Here is an 11521-nt window from a genome sequence, read left to right as displayed (position 1 = left end):
CAACCACTTGTATATAGTTTCTCTGATCCTCACCTTCCCTCTCGACCCGTTCGACCACTTGCCGGACCAGCTGACACATTTATTTTCCTTTTCTATGCAGTTTTAGAGCCTTTCTTCTTCTTTCCTTCCCTCCATTTTTCTTTTCCTTTCTTTTTTGTTTTTGGGACACACCTGGGGGGTGCTCAGAGATTACTCCTGGCTCTGTGCTCAGGTATCACTCCTGGCAGGCACAGCGAACTATATGGGGTACCAGGAACCGAACCTGGGCCAGGTGCATGCAAGGCAAGCGCCTTATCCGCTGTACAATAGCTCCGTCCCGGCTTCCCTACATTTTTCTTCTAGAGCCTCATTGAATCTGATCTGTTTCTTTTCTGTGCACCCCTCAAAGTGCCCCCCTCCTGTTGCCCTCTGCATAAAATCTTGCTCTGAGAGATTATCTCAGAAGAAGCGGGAAGCCAAAAATGCTTCATTTCATTCACTGTCCTCCCTGCGCCCACCCTAGTGACCTAAGGCCAGGCCTCTAATTTGTAAGTCTGGGTTTACCTGTTTGCAAAATGGGTTCAATAATAGATGCCTCCCTCATCAGGGTGTTGAACTTTAATTACTATTTGCAACATTGCTTAAGATGTCAGATGAAAGGCAGCTTTAAAAGTCCGTGTTATTGGCATTAGTAATAAAGCTGAGGAATTTGTTTGTGAGTGTGTGAGGTTGTCATAACTGGGAAAAGAGGGGGAAAAGGTTGACTTTATGTGGAAAAACCTTGCCCAAAAAACAGCCACAGATCCTGCTTGGTATAAATAGCAAGGACATGTTGTACCTCCAAGGACTTTGCAACAAATTTCACATTCTTCCATGCCCCTGAAAAGATAGAACCCACACTTCTTCCCCAAAATGAAAACAAGGAGTTACCTGGGGTTATAAGGCAGGAAATTCAGGGACCGATTTTTGATTGAGACCCTTCTTGGTTCTCTTCGCTGTTTATGAGAAAAACATAATTAAAGTGGTGGATTCTCTCTTTTTTTTTTACCATCAATACTTTGATTTTTCTTTTTGTATTCTGGTCTCATTTCTTCCATTCCTACAAGCTACCAAGGGCTTTTAGAAACCTACCATTTTGGGGAGCACTTTATAAAGGGAAGTCAGAATAAAATAAAAGGCTAAGATTTTCTCAGCCCTCAAAGCATTTACCATGAAGCCAGGAGATAAATAGGAGTGAGTGACCTATATTTAGAATTTATTTCATGGTGCCCTGTTATTAATAATAACTGCCCCCTTTGGAGTGTCCAAAGCCCTTTGAAATGCGTTACTTCATTTGATCCACTGACAATGCTAGAATTACAAGCTCTGATTTGAGGGTGAGGAAATTCAGACAGAAGTGACTTTCCTCAGACCAGTCTCTAAGTCAGAGGTCTCCAAAGTTATTTGGCTTTACTGCTCCCTTTTCAGAAACAAAACAAAACAAAACAAAACAAACTCAGCACCTCTCTTGAAATATACCTTCTTTAAGCAAAGGACCCCCAAATAGCATCTAGTCTACTCCACCCACTATTGTTCTAGCATCACCATGCTCCCCTCTGCCCCCCGCCTTTATGGTGGTATCCTCTACTTTGGGAAATACTGGTGCAGGTAATGGCATTGGGACTTATATTAGTTTTGGGAATGAAAATGATTTAGGAATCTAGTGGACTCCAGCTGTTCTACTGCCATGCCTGGTAGCGATTGAAAAAAGAGACCTAGACTTTCTTCCGGGTTCAAGGCCTGCCGAGGCCAAAGACCAATGTCATATGATGTTTAATCGGGAAGGAGGAGGAGGAGGAGGAGGAGGAATATAGAGGTTAAGGGTGTGAGTCTTAAACTCAGAGGCTCTGGTTGGTTACTGGCTCTTAATCACTATGTGGATGGGAGCAAATGACTTTACATTGCTGAGCCTGTTCCCTCAACCATTAAAGAGAGAAATAATAACAGTGTTCCATCCTCATAGGTTCTTAGTCAAAGAGATGATCCATAAAGAGCACTCAGAACTGTGCTCATACATAAAGACTTAGCTGAAGATTATTGGATGAAACCTTGGCAAATAAAGGGTGAATGCACCTTTACCCCCAAAAGGAAGCATCTTGGGCCAAGGACTCTAAGAAATCACCAACTCTAAGGGAAAACAAAAACAAAGATCATATTTTAAAATTTTTGATTTTTTTAGATAATTATGGGTTTATGTGGAAGAAATGACAGGGGCTGGAAAGATAGTTCAGGGGTTAAGGCCCTCGCTTTGCATGCAGTCCACCTAGGTTTGAATCCAGGTATCACGTACAGTTCCCTGAGCACCAGTGAGTGTGATCCAGAGAGTCAGAAATAATTTGTTAAAAGAAAAAAATAATACCAAGATATCTCTTATATTCATCAATTTTTTTCAATGGTAACATCCATTCATTTTTCCAACGTTGGTATCACTACCTAGAGATTGATGTTGATACAATCCACTACCCTCATTCAGATTTCACTGATTTCATCTGTACTCATTGTGTTTGTGTATGATTATATGCAATTTGATAACAAATATGTTTGTTCAATCACAAACATAGTCAAGATAAAGAACAGTTCCATTTCAAGGGTCCCTTATATAACCCCTATGCTTTCTTCCTTTCTTCCTTCTCAACCCCCTGGAAATCATAATCTACTCTTCATCTTTATGATTTTGACATTTTAAGTATTTCAGTTCTCACAAAGTTGTGGCAGGTATCAATAGCTCCTTCCATTTTGTTTTGTTTTGTTTTTGCTTTGTTTTGGGGCCACCTGGTGATGCCCAAGGGTTACTCCTGGCTCTGCATTCAGAAATCACTCCTGGCAGTGTTGGAGTATCAAATTGGAAGCCAGGGATTGAACCTGTGTTGGCCACCAGCAAAGCAAATGCCCTACACGCTGCACTATCACTCTGGCCCCTAGTTCTTCCATTTTATCGTTCAGTAGAATCCCACAATATCGATGGACTAATTTTATCTCACCCACTGAAAACACGCTGTTTGTTTTCAGTTTGGAGTTATTATTATAAAAAATGTGCAGGGGTCAGGAAAATTGGTTGAGTGGGAGAGCACATACCTGGCATGTGTGAAGACCTGAGCTCAATCCCTGGCACTGCATGGTACCCTTAGCACCACTGGTTGTGGCCCAGTGTCCCCCTCCCCCCCACACCCCTTATCAATGTGGTAACAACAAAAGGAAAGAAAAAATAATAATAAATAAACTCAGGGGAGTGGTGTATTAAAGCAGGCCCTGAGGGGCAATAGTGCAGTGGCTAGGGTGTTTGCCTTGCAGGAGGCAGACCTAGGTTCTATTCCTCCGCACCATATATGGTCCACTGAACACCACAAATAGTGATCCCTGGATGCAGAGCCAGGAGTAAGCCCTGAATACTGCTGGGTGTAGACCCAAAAGTGAAAAAACAAACCAAACTAACCAACCAAACAAAAAAAACAGGCCCTAAATTTGGGGGGATTATAATTGGTCTATGCTTCTATTGTTTATCATTTGAGAGGCATGGGACAGGTAAACCAGTTAACTATGATGTCAGTGGAGATCGTATTACATGCCTCACGGGGATTAGTTTGTGAACCAAACAGATTGGAACCTGCAAATACCTAACATTGAACTTTGTCCACCGTAGTTACTGCAGACTGGTCTGAGGGATAGTATGGAGGTTTTAACTCTATAATCTCTATAATTTCTTCCAAACTCAAGCATATCTCATTTCTAAGTAAAAAGTGCTGGTTTTCAAATATCTTAAAAATGTAGCTTTGAGTTGTCTCCTGTTTCTTTCAATCAAGCTATTGTTCTTGTTAAAAATAAGATATCTGCAGCGTGTGTGTGTGTGTGTGTGTGTGTGTGTGTGTGTGTGTGTGTAGGGGTGGGGGACTGGAGTGGGTGGGGACAGAATATGAGAACACTGGTGGAGGGAAGTTAACACTGGCATTGAAATATGATATGCCTAAAACCCAACTATCAATAACTTTGTAAATCACAGTTCTTTAATTATTATTATTTTTTTAAACGAGACATCTTTTCTCCTGATTATTTGGTGGGTTTATTTTCAGGAGTGGCATTTAAGGGTCCATGTTTCAACTTGATCCTTAACTCTCCTTGCAAATGAAGTTTGTCATCATCATTATAATCTCTCTCTCTCTCTCTTTTTTTTTAATCTTTCTTTTTGTTTCTGAGCCATCAGTGCTCAGGGGCTATGCTAAATTCTGTACTGGGGGATTATGAGGTACTGTGGGTCAAACCCAGGGCCTTCTGCATACAAAGCATGGACTCAAACTTTTTTTTTCTTTTTGGGTCACACCCGGCGATGCTCAGGGGTTACTCCTGGCTTTGCAGTCAAGAATCACTCATGGCGGTGCTCAGGGGACCATCTGGGATGCTGGGAATCGAGTCCGGGTGGGCCACGTGCAAGGCAAACGCCCTACCCACTATGCTGTTGCTCCAGCCCCGACTTAAACTTTTTAGTTGTTTTTCTGGACGTATTTTGGTGTGTGTGTGTGTGTGTGTGTGTGTGTGTGTGTGTGTGTGTGTGTCCAGGCATCTGTGGTGGCAGGAATCAAACCCAGGTCTTCACACATGCAAGGCAAGCATTTTATCACTGAGCATACCTATTACCCAGACTAAATTTATCATTTTCTTTCTCTAAACATCAGCCTTTCCCTAAAACAGGGAAGAAACTTGGTTCCCACCTCCAAAATGTCTTGGGAGGAGCAACACAAAACAAAATGCAGGCTGCCTGGTGGATTTCCTCACACCTTACAGGTGCTAAGACTGTTGAGCAAGAGTCAATGAACTAGGCTCAGGCTCAAATTCTAGCTCCACCCCTAGCTTCTGCCTTCTATTTTCGTATGGCCTGAGAGCTAAGAATGGTTGCTACACATTAAAGGGAGAAGGGGGGTGGGGGGAGAGAGAGAGAGAGGATAAAGTAGGGAGGAGGGAAGCGGTGAGAGTGGGGGAGAGTGAGAAAGAGAGGCACAGAGAGGTATGTGATTTTCAAAGACTAAGAGAGTTACTGTTTGACCCTTCACTGAAAAAGTCTACTGACTCCTTGTAGAGGATAAAAGTTGAAGTTCATGGCAGGAGCGATAATACAACAGGGAGGGCATTTACCATGCATGCAACTGACCTGGGTTCAATTCCAGGCATCCCATATTGCTCCCTGAGCACCACCAAGAATGATCCCTGAGTTCAGGGCCCGATAGAGCCCTGAGCACTTCCAGGTGTATCCCCGCCTCCCAAATAAAAGGTTGAGACTCAAAGAAATGCCATATGCCTGAAGTCACACAATAAGGAAGTGTGAGACAATGGGACCATTTGTATTTATTTATTTATTTGGGTTTGGGGGTCACACCTAGAGGACACAGGCCTTACTTCTGGCTCTGTACTCAGGGGTCACTTCTAGTGGTGCTCAGGAAACCATAAAGGGTCCAAAGATTTGAATCGGGGTCAGCAGCATGTGAGACAAGTGCCTTTACTCCTATACTTTCTCTCAAACCCCAAGGTGGACCTAATTGTTCATCCAAAATGAATAGGTTTTGACATATTTTTTTCCATAAGGATAAAAGTGTTACAACTCGTGACGGTTACTGTGATCTTTCTCAAAATGGGTTCCAGGAATTGCCCCCAAACAACATGGTCTCAGCTCAGATGATTCCTGGGACTTATGAAAAACCCCATAGCTCTGTCTTACAAGGTCACTATACTTATCAGCACTCCAACACTCTGAGAAGTTCTATAGCAGAAGAAAATAATCTGATTACCTTTTTTTTATGCTTTGTTTTTGTTTTGGGGCCATACTCTGTGCTCAGGGACTTATTCGGCTCTGTATTCAGGGGACAATTATGTATTGAAGGACCATATGGTGTGCATGGGATTGAACTCAGGTCATCCACATGCAAAGCAAGGGCCCTATCCACTGTACTATCTTCCCTGTACTATTTGCATTTTTTTTGACAGATGGTACCAGGCCATACCCAGCAGTGCTTGGGAGGTCATGTGGTGCCAGGGATCAAATGGGGGGAGGGCACTGTGTATGTCAGGCATGTGCTTCAGCAATCTGAACTCTCTCTCTGGCCCCGATTGCCTTTCTGGAACTCATCATATCCCAAATAGTATTCTGTTGGGAAACTCATATTTTGTTATGTTTATTTTGATGAGAGCTATGTAATATCATTCCTCAGAAACGGTTGGGAAATTCTGAAGTTAGAGGCTAATCTCCTGGCGTTGAAGGCTAACCTTGCACGCCTTTGCTGTAGAACCCAGAACAAATCATCCAACCTCTCTGAACTTCATGTGTGGAAGGTCAAGGTTCATTTCCAGCTATACCTTAGATTCCCTGTTTCCTGCTTTTAGAGCCTCACTTCCCACAGAGGTGTTTGTTGGCAAATTTCCATGCCATTGGACTGGAAGTAAAGGATGTTAGGAAATTTTATTCTTTTCTCTCTGGTTGGACATAATTCTGTGATTTCCCAGAAAGACCACATTGACCAATCACCTTTTTATGTCATGTATGTCCTGATGAAGAAGGATGGAGTGGGTTGGGTTCTAGAAGACCCAACCTTAAAAAGTCAAGAATGTAGAACTCAGGGAGGCAAATGGAACATGGCCAATAAAAATACTTGCCAACATCCAGAGATTTGTTGGAACAAGGTTGGTTATTTCCTAGAGGTGCCTATGAAGGAATTCATACTATTAAAAGAATGCAACCTTTATGGAATCCAACTTGCATTCCATGATTAACACAGCACTAAATTATAGAGTTTCAGCATGCTTTTAGTCTAAGAATGGTAAGCCTGCCTTACAGAAAGATGCCTAGATAGAAGCATACTTGCTCAATCGGTATGTTCAATCAGTAGGACTGCTTTTGTTTGGCCTTTGGGTTTTTGCATATCCTCTTGCTTTTCCCCAAGTCACCCCTTCACTTTACTCTTGCCTAACCGTTTTGCTTGTCACTGTTCACTTGTTTTGTTTTTAGTGCCATACATGGGGGTTTCTCAGGGGTACCTCCTGGCTCTGTGCTTGGGGGTTATTCCTGATGGTGCTCAGGGAATCATGTGGATGCAACTTTGGCCACCCACCTGCAAAGTCTGTGCTCAGTCCATGGACCTATCTTTCCTGGTATGATTGATTTCGACCTATCCTTCCAGCTGCTCCATCAATGTTACTTGGTCTTCTGTAAGTCTAGTATAGATTTCTCTTTATAATCACTATCATTAATCCTGTATCTTCTTCAGAGCATTTGGTTACATCAGGGAACCTTCTGTTGGTTTTGTCTTGCCAACTAGACAGTAAATCCCGGGAGGGCAGGGACAAGGCTTTCTCGCCTTCTTTGTTGCAATCTGCAAAGCATTGTGTGCTAGAAGAAAGAAGGGGATGTTGAATAAGCACTTGCAACAGAGAGGTGGATTACATGTCTATGATTTTTTTTTTTGGACCACACCTGGACATGCTCACAGCTTACTCCTGATTCTGCACTCACTCCTGGAGGGCTCAGGGATCCTGTTGGGTGCAAAGCAGGTCAGTTGTGTGAAAGGCAAAGGTCCTACCAGCTGTACTATCTCTTTGGCCTCTATGTGTGTAAGTTCTCTAGATCCCCTGGTTCTCAGACACATCGGGGGAAACAGAGGCAGCCTGACAACCTTCACAGTGGCAGGCAGGGTTGGAATGACTCTGAGATCCACTGACACAGGTGTGCGACTTTTTTATGCCCTTCAGTTTCTTTTTTATTTAATTCCTCTCCAGCTGAGCTTCCACAACTTATTCTAATCTCTCTTGTCATCACCACTGAGGTTAAGACTGTTTGGGAGAATAATTTCATAACAAATGACATCTTGGGGTAGAGGATAATTTATCTAACTCTCAGGGGCAGAAGAAATGTGTGCCTTTGGACCTTGGCTTTAAATGAGCCAGCAAATCCCTGCCAATTCTTTTCCCCTTGCTGGGTCCCGTCTGCTTCATATTCAGCAAAGGAGAAAGCCAGACTGTGTCATCTGTGATTTATGCCCTGCTGTTTGCTCTCTTCCCCTAGAACATTAAACACCCTGAACAGAGGGGGAAGACGAGGTAATCTCAGGATGCCTGGCTGCCAGACTGGTGTCTGGGGCATGCTCTTGGCTTTGGGGCAATACAGGAGAATACTGAAATGAGAAAAAGGGAGGAAAATGAGAAAGAAAGGAAGAAAGGAGGGAAGGAAGAGAGAATAAGAAAGAGAAAGAAAGACAAAGAAAGAGAGAAAGAAAGGAAAGAAGGAAGGAAGGAAGGAAGGAAGAAAGAAAGAAAGAAAGAAAGAAAGAAAGAAAGAAAGAAAGGCGGAAGGAAAGAAGGAAAGGGACTGATGGGATTTCCACATACCAGGGAACAAGGGAGTCTCTGTAGTACGCTTTGACCTCTGCTAAAACCACTGGCCTCTGAGTGAAGAGACCTGGGAGCTTGGTTTACTTGTTTACCGAGTGCTTTAGGGCAAGCACTTTCCTCTTTTGGGGTCTCAGTTTCCCCAGATCTCTAAGGAAGTCCTGTAAGATTTGAGCTCCTGCAGCTCAGGGCTCAGGAGCAAGGTGTTGCAGTACCTTGCTCAGGGAGGGTGCTCGTGGCAGGGTGGAGGTTAGTCATGCTGACTGTAGTTCTGCTTCTCCCTGGCTGTGTGTCTGGCAAGTTCCTCACTTGCAAAGCCTGAATGATGATTAAACACCGAGAACAGAGGTTCCCAAAGTTATTTGGCCTATCATTCCCTTTCGAGAAAAAAAATTACCCAGTGAGCCCCTGGAAACTTACCTACTTTGTGTGAACAAAGAGAACCCCCGCCCCGTATTTGCACCCAAAGCTTCTATTGCCCCCACCGCCCCACCCCCAGGGACGGTATCGCTCACTTTGGGAAACTCTTAGGTCTCTTCACTGGGTGTTTGGGAACCACCCAGCTCTGGCACGTTCCTGTGATACTGGAGTGGGGTCTGTACTTGATAAGAGCCAACCGCCGGTGGGGCTGTTGGAGGGAACAGGTTCCCAACTGTGAAATGGTTCCTGACTGTGGCCTTGGTCTCCCTCTACCTGAGTTCCCTGCTTGGGACCTGCCTTGTGGGGGCAGGGGTGTCCCTGTAAGTACTTGGGCAGAAAGGAGGGGGAGCTATTTTCAGTTGATTCTGGTTCTATTTGTGGCTGCTAGTTGGCCCAGGCTGTGAGGAAGCTTTGGGAAGAGCAAGCTGAGTGCTGAGAGGGGTATGCTGTGTGCAGTGGAGCGCGGGTGCAAGAAATGCCGGGAGGAGAAATGTAGAGGATGAAAAGACCCCCCTCCCTTCCTCATACGGGCTCCTTTCCTCCCCTCCTCTTACATCTTCCTGCCAATTCCATCTCCTCTGCCTTTCCTGGGAGAGTTTAGAGGGGACACCTGACCTTTGAAAGGTGAATTTAGTTAGTGATTCAAAGTGATCCATCAATCCTGTTAACACAGTGTTCCGACTAACAGCATCGATTTTCTCAGAATGAAGTGGGATTCGAATCCCCTGCGGAATTGCAGTGTATTTGTTAAGATCTGTAAGGTGGCTAAACCACCAAACACCTCCATCTCTTATCAAATTGTAGAGCAAGCAGTTTCATTTCCCAGTAGAGTCCAGACTCTCCCTACCCTGACTCCTGACCCCTCCTTCACCAAGCAATTTGTTTGCCTTCTTCACCTCTTCTGGATCTGTCTCCTCATTTATGAAATTGGGGAGAGCAAGCCTGCCAGGGAGACCTATTTGGAGCTATGGGGTCCTTCCCAGCTGCAATTCTGCGATTCTCTGACACAAGAATCCAACAAGGTGAGGCTGGATCCTTTCATCTGAGGAGGGCTGGTAGGACTGGGAGGCTCCAGAGAGGATGACGTCCTACCCTATCATTTTCTGGATGAGAAAACTGAGGCCTGAGGGTGGGGTCAGGCCAGGCACTGGGTGAATGACTCAGCTGGGCCAGGAATCCAGGCCTCTTACCTCCTAGGATGTAGGCCTTTCCTGCCACTGGACTACCCAGTCCCTCTTCCTGGGAGGAAAACTGGAAGTACATCTTCAGAGTTCTGCTGTGCCTGCATTAATTAACTCAATAACCCCCACAACAATTCATCTTCCAGATGAAGTCATCTGCATAATAAGGAATGGTGGCACATCTGCTTCATTCAAAAATTCAGTCACTCTTTGAGTGGTACCCAAAGTCCAGTCATTTAGGTATTATCTTTATGAATTTTTTTTTCATAATCAACTTTGGCCTACTATTAACTTCATTTGATTTTTGTTTAATCAATTCATCTTTTTTTTTTCTTTTTGGGTCATATCCAGAGATGCTCAGGGGTTGCTCCTGGCTCTGCACTGAGGAATTACTCCTGGCAGTGCTCGGGGAACCATATGAGATGCTGGGAATCGAACCCGGGTTGGCCATGTGCAAGGCAAATGCCCTACCTGCTGTGCTATTTGATCCAGCCCCTCAATTCATCATTTTACATAAAGAAATTTAGCCTTATCCAAAGAAAACTATTTGTAATATTGGATTTATCTGTTATATTTTCCCAAGTAGGCGTTACACCCACCAACTGCCCCCAGTGCCGTGTTATCTCATCAATGGCCAAGACCCAGAGACTATAAAATCCAGCTCCTGGAAGCATGTGACCACATTTTCGGTCACACGACCTCTTATTATCTAGTTCTTACTTTGGAGAACCTGGCAGTCTACCGAGAGTATCTTGTCCGCACAGCAGAGTCTGGCAAACTCCCCATGGCATATTCAATATGCCAAAACACGGTAACAATGATGGGTCTCATTCCCCTGACCCTGAAAGAACCTCGAATGTGGCACTTTCTAAAATCTCAGTGCTAGGGGCCGGAGCGATAACACAGCGGGTAGGGCGTTTGCCTTGCACGTGGCCGACCTGGGTTCGATCCCCAGCATCCCATATGGTCCCCCAAGCACTGCCAGGAGTAATTCCTGAGTGCAGAGCCAGGAGTGACCCCTGAGCATTGCTGGGTGTGACCCAAAAAGCAAAAAAAAAAAAAATCTTAGGGCTAGGATGAAGGAGACATTTCTGGTGCCTGCTTGAGGAAATCGATGAACAAACTTTCTTTTTTTTTTTTTTTTTTTTTTTTTGCTTTTTGGGTCACCCAGCGATGCACAGGGGTTACTCCTAGCTCTGCACTCAGGATTATCCCTGGCGGTGCTCAGGGGACCATATGGGATGCTGGGAATTGAACCCTGGGTCAGCCGCGTGCAAGGCAAACGCCCTACTTGCTGTGCTATTGCTCCAGCCCCGAACGAACTTATTTTTAAAAAGTAAATAATTCCTCAGTATTATTTTTTTCCCCTTTTTTAATTTTTGGGTCACACCCAGCGATGCACAGGATCATGCAACTCAATCGATGACAGCGATACAGTGATACAGTGATTTTCCCAAATAGGTATTAAACACAAATATTTATACAAAAATTCATGTACTGGCTGAAAAATAACTTTGTGGTTGAGAGACTCCGGTGGG

Source organism: Sorex fumeus, unplaced genomic scaffold (assembly GCF_029834395.1).
Source record: "Sorex fumeus unplaced genomic scaffold, SorFum_2.1 ptg000032l, whole genome shotgun sequence".
Classification (NCBI taxonomy): Eukaryota; Metazoa; Chordata; class Mammalia; order Eulipotyphla; family Soricidae; genus Sorex; species Sorex fumeus.
This window is presented reverse-complemented; position numbering follows the sequence as displayed.